The sequence below is a fragment of the Elephantulus edwardii genome, unplaced genomic scaffold (assembly GCF_000299155.1).
Source record: "Elephantulus edwardii isolate Elephantulus edwardi_28Jun2011 unplaced genomic scaffold, EleEdw1.0 scaffold00119, whole genome shotgun sequence".
NCBI lineage: Eukaryota > Metazoa > Chordata > Mammalia > Macroscelidea > Macroscelididae > Elephantulus > Elephantulus edwardii.
Window position 1 is genome coordinate 1,804,292 of NW_006399869.1, and position 6,088 is coordinate 1,810,379.

At 34.8% G+C, this 6,088-nt stretch overlaps 1 pseudogene; it reads right to left on the reverse strand.

Moving 5' to 3' along the window:
• Positions 1–2,931, reverse strand: part of LOC102843299 — a 4,026-nt pseudogene extending 1,095 nt beyond the window's left edge.
• Positions 2,932–6,088: the final 3,157 nt, after the last annotated feature.

Below are 6,088 nucleotides of genomic sequence, written 5' to 3' on the forward strand. Positions count from 1 at the left end.
GACATTTTTAATTTTTTAAATAAGTATTCATGCAGATTATTTCCTTAAAAGGAAAATGATATTGAATTATAATATACTCCTGATAAATAAATGGGCGAATCAACTAGATGTTGTTGTTCTTAGCCATCAAGTTGGAACCTACTCGAACCTGACCCTCTAGTGGGCTTTTTGAGGCAGTAAATCACATGGGAGGAGATTGCTAATTCTTCTTTCAAAGAGCATCTGGTGGATTTGAACCACATGCCTTTGGAGTTGCAGTGTAACTAAACTAATAGATGTACCTAAGATGGGTAATATCAATATCAACTATTCCTTGGAGTACTTTTTTTGTCTTTGTATTTTTAGTAACTTGATTGGTGTTGAACATGGTAGTATAAGAGAGATAGCCTAGCCTTCTCCAACAGAGCAGCTAGTATACTTGAAGAGCTAGTGCCTTGGGATTGCAACACAGCTTCTTATCACTAGGTAGGTGCTAGATTCCTAATATTTTAGAGAGCATAAATAAGATTAAAATAATTTGTGAGTTAATGTAATAATTTCAGGTATGAAGGGGAGTTTTGTAAAGACAAATTATCACCAGATCTCCATTTTAAATTGATTTTTAAAAACTCTAGAAACAAAACAAATGTAAAAAGAGGCCGTGGTCTTCTCAATTGCTTGCAATGGAACTGAGAGCTAGGCCACAACTAAGGATGACAGAAGAATCAATGCCTGAGATGTGGAGGGGAGAGTATTGAATGTGCAATGGACTGCCAAGCAAATAAACAGATCTGTCCTGGAGAGGGTGCAACTGAGTTTTTCCTTGGAGGGAAGGGTTTTGAAGCTTTGGCTCACATATTTTGGGCATGTTGCCAAGAGAGACCTGTCATTGGTGAAGGACAACATGCTTGGAAGACTAGAGGGTCAGTACAGGAGAGTAAGACCTTTGATGAGATGAACTGATACAAGAACTGTGGCAATGGGGGAAAGAGTGTCAGAGACAGTGAGATTGGCTCATAATAGGGCAGAGTTCAGGGCTAAGGTTGATAAAGTTGCTACAAGTTATAGTTGATGACACAACATCTATTAGAGTTTATTTCCAAATTGTATGAATTTTTTAACTACATGATAACTGAAAATCTAACTAAAAAAAGTCCTTTTAAAGATTTTGAAAGCAAAAGGTGATCATTATTGAAGATAAGAATCAATTACTCCAACATTTATTTCCAAATCTAGAATTGTATGATCATATATCACTTTTTTTAGATTCTACAAATAGCTCAGTCCCTTCAAAATACACTGGCTTTGCATTTCTGAGAGTATATAGAGGAAGTAAAATGCTCAGTAAAGCATTTCATGCTTTATCATGTGCAGTTGAGTCATTTCTGACTCATAGTCATGACAGAATCACTATTTCCCAGTTAGTGTAATTTATTGAACAATTCAAAGAATAATCGGAGTATATATATCCTCTGTGTGGGAGAAGAAATTACTCTAGGAGAAACTAATGTTTTAATTAGAACATTTATTTAAATTACCAAGCTGCCTTCCCCTCCCCCCCCATAATTTTGATTCCTCTAAGAAAGGATTATATTTTTTCTGGGGTTTTTCCAGTTAGTACTTTTAGACAGTTAATTATTTTAGTCTAGAAAAAAAGCAAATTTTTCTAGTTTAAATACTGGTTATTTAATAACTTTCTTCCCTAGAAATTTATATGGGTTGAAATCAAGGATTTTCTCCCTTCTTTAGGGAAACAAATAAAATTAATATCTATGCTAAAAGTGATGGAGAATAGAAATGCAAAATGTGACCTGTGCTTCTAAGTTGCTCAAAACTTACTGTATAGAAAGATCAATTATAAGAAATTAAATACAGTCTTAAAATCAGCAAAAATACAGACTGTGTTATAATACTTTGTACTCTCCCAACAATTTTTTAAGTCATATTTCTATGCAAAATGTATTCAAACATATCCAAGAAATAAGAAATGGATTTCAGACATAATTTTGAGAATCATTGTGATTATAATTTGGGTTATATATGGATGGCTAATTCAAACTTTATAATACGCAAAACTTAGCTAATAAATAACTTTTTGTTGTCAAGTAAAAATCAATTCAAAGCTAATTCTCAAGAAGGTTTTTAGAGGCTGTAAATTGCACACAAGAAGATTATCTATCTTTCTCCTAAAGAGAAGCTTGTGGATTAGAGCCACTTGTCTTTGGGATAGCAACGCAACTTCTGACATACTGGGCCACCAGAGCTCCCATCTATAATAAAAATGTCTTATTGATATTTGACTTATTAATTTGACTTAGAAATTAACCTCCTATCACATGTAAGTAAGATCCTGGGGAAAATTATAAAAAAAAAAAAGAGCACATCAACAGAGAATTTCCAGATGTGCAGACTGGGTATAGAAGAGGAGTGGCAAAAGGGATATTATAGATAATTTTAGATGGATCTTGACTAAAAGCAGAAAGTACCAGAAAAATGTCTATCTGTCTTTCATTGACTATACAAAGGGATTTGACTGTGTGGATGACAACAAATTGTGGCTAACTCTGAGAAGAATGGGAAACCCAGAATACTTGATTGTGCTTATGAGAAACCTATACTTTGACCAGGATGCAGTCATTAGGAAATAGCAAAGAAATACCTCTTGGTTCAAAATCAGGAAAGATACAAGTCAAGGATGCATCCTATGTCTATAACTTTTTAATCTATATTCAGAACAAATCTTCCAGGATGCTGGGCTCTATGAAGAGGAATGTGGCCTCAGGATTGGAGGAAGACTCAACAACAACCTGTGATACGCAGATGACACAACCTTGCTTGCATAAGAAACTGAAGCATTAGTTGAAGAAGGTCAAGGACTGCATCCTTAAATGTGTATTGAAGCTCAATATCAAGATAACAGATACTTACCACTGGGTAAATTAGCAGCATCATGATAGATGGTGAAAAGACTGTGTGTCATGGGCATAAAGCAGGTAGTTGACGAGTCTTCTTCAAATCCTGATATCATATTCCTTCTCACAGAGTTCAGCCTCCCAAATAATCTGTTCTGCATATAGATTAAAAAGGCATGGAGATAGAACTTTATTAAATAAGCAGTGGAAAAATTGATATATACCGTGAAATATGACATTGTACCATAAGCAGCCTATAATTTGCGCAGTGTGGAAGAAAATTTTATAAAAGACACTTCATTGAAATCTACATAATGCCTGAATACTTGAAATTGAAGAAAAATAGATGTAGGGAAGATAATAAAATTTGATACCAAAAATTATTGAGGACATGCGCAAAGACTAGAGATAGAAAGTTGAGAAAATGATATTAGGGAAGGATGTTTGAAAAATGTGTAAGTGTATATCTTTTCATACTTGAACTACTTTCACCAACTCTAAGGATGCTCTTATCTCTATATTTTTATTTAAGGGCAATCTTTTAATATTTTTTCTTTCACTGACCTTTTTAATCATTCATTTTTGTGAGATGCTGTAGGTCTACTATGACTTATAGTAACTCTATGAACAACAGATCCGAACCTTGTGTTATCCTGCTGCAGCCTCACTATTTCTGTCATTTTCAACCCAATTCTTGCAGTCACTGCAGCAGTCAATCTCCTTAAGGGTTTTCATTTCTTTTGATGACTCTCTACCTTTTCCAGCATGGTATCTCTTTCTAAGAATCAGTCCTTCCTGAAAATACGCTCAAAGTAAATGAGAGGCAGTTTCACCACTCTTGTGCCTAAGGAACAATCTTGCTCCACTTCCTTCAAGCCAGATTTCTTTGTTCTTTAGCAGCCGGTGATAATATCCAATCCTGTTTACCAGCAACACTATTCAAAGGTATCAATTCTTCCTTGGTCTTCCTTATGCATTGTCCAACTGTTACATACATAGGAATGATTGTAAATAGTAAGGCTTAGATCAAGCGAACCTTGGTTGGTTGTTAAATGACTACAACTTTGGAGAGGTCCTTGACAGCAGATTTCTCTAGTGTAACACATCTTGTGATTTTTTTAAAGAAATGATTTTATTTTATATTGGTTTACATACACAGTTCATAAAATTCTAATACATTGTTTTTCACATTAAAACTTTCCCCTTTCCTTTACTAATCCCTACCTCCACCCATCAAATGTGCTACCCTATGTTTAAGCTCACCCAGTCCCCTCCTTGGATCCTTGTACATGCTCTACAATAATGGTCCTATACAATATTTGTCTTTATGAGACTGAGTTAGTTCACTTAGCATAAAGTTCTCCAGTTCCTCCCATGTTAGGGACAGTAGACAAAATCTCTGCTTCTGCATGCTACATAATTATATTATTACATATACATATTACAATAATACATTATTGTGTGAATAAACCATAATTTCTCAAGTCACTCCATTGTGGGTGTGCTTTTGGGCTATTTCCATGTCCTTGCTATGGTGAATAATGCTGTTACGAACATTGGTGTCCAAGTTTCTGTTTGTGCTTCAGTTCTCATTTTTTTTAAATTTTTTTTATTTAGTTCTCATTTTTTCTGAGTATATTCTGAATATATATATATATATATGCAGTGGAATAGCTGGGTCATATGGAATTTCTATGGTCAGCTATTTGAGGAAAAAACCAAACTACCTTCCAGAGTTGTTATACCATTTTATAATCCCAACAACAATATATAATAGTTCCTATTTTGCCACATCCTTTCCAACATTTATTACTTGACGCCTGTAAACTTTGCCACTGCTGCTGGGATAAATTGATAACTCATTGTGGTTTTGATTTTCATCTTTCTTATTGACAGTGATTTGGAGCATTTTGTCGTGTGTCTGTTGGCCATCTGAATGTCCTCTGTGAAAAGCCTTCCAGGTATTTTGCTCATTTTTAATTGCATTATCAGTCTTTTTATCCTGGAGGCCCTGTAGAATTCTGTAAAATTTTTATATAAGACACTTATCTGAGACGGTATTGCCAAATGTTTGTTCATAGTAGGCTTCTTTTTCATTCTGTTTGGAAAAGTTTTTAATGAGCAAGAGATTTAATCTTTAGTAAGTCTCATTCATAAATTTTATAATCTTCAGACTGTGCATTTCTGGCTATATTTGGCCATCCCTTTGTAGCATATACTAGGCTTTCTACGCTTGGTCCCAATTTGTCTCTTATGAGCTTTTAGTTTGGGGCTTTATTTGGAGGTTTCTGATTCACTTTGAGTTGATTTTTGTGTATGGTGTGAGATGTGGATCCTATTTCCGTTTTCTGCACCTAACAGTCTGGTTTTGCCAGTACCATTTGTTGAAGAGGTTGTAATTTCTCCATGTGATAGGTTTTATTCCCTTTTTGAATATTAGTTGACCATTGGTAGATGGGTCCAATTCTGGGTTCTCAATTCTGTTCCATTGGTCTATATGCCTGTCATTGAACCAGCACCATTTTATTTGATTACTACTGCTATGTAGTAGGTTTTGAGGTCAGGAAGTGCCTTTCCTTCCCCTTAATTTTTGTTTTTCAGAAGTTACTTTCTTTTTGGGGGGCCTCTTTACTCTTCAAATAAACTTGGCAATTTCCCTTTCAATCTCCTTGAAAAATGAATTTGAAATCTGTATTGAGATTATGTTGAATTTGTGGCTTGCATTTGGTAATGTTGTCATTTTCACAATATTAAGTCTTCCTGTCCATGAACTTTGGAAGCAGGAGTGGCATCCACTTCCTAAACAACATGCATCCAGTAACTCTATGATTAAGGTTGATAGTTTTAGAGGGGCTTCAGGCTTTTTGATTATAGGGTGGCTATGAGGCATGCTCGACTCGAAGGCAATCAACAACAACAATCCATGAACAGTGTACATTTTCCCATTTCTTTGGGTTTTTTTATTGTGTCTTGCAGAAAAGTTCTGTTGTTTTCTTTGTATAGGTCTTCTGTATCTTTATTTAGGTTCACTCTCCATTATCTCAGTTTGTGCTTGGCTATTGTAAATGATAATACTTTCTTGATTTCCTTCTTCTCTGAGTTCTCTTTATTACTGTAGAGGAATCCCACTGATTTTTTAAAAATATTTATCTTGTATCCTTACACTCTGCTCAATTGATCTACTAGTTCTCTAGTTC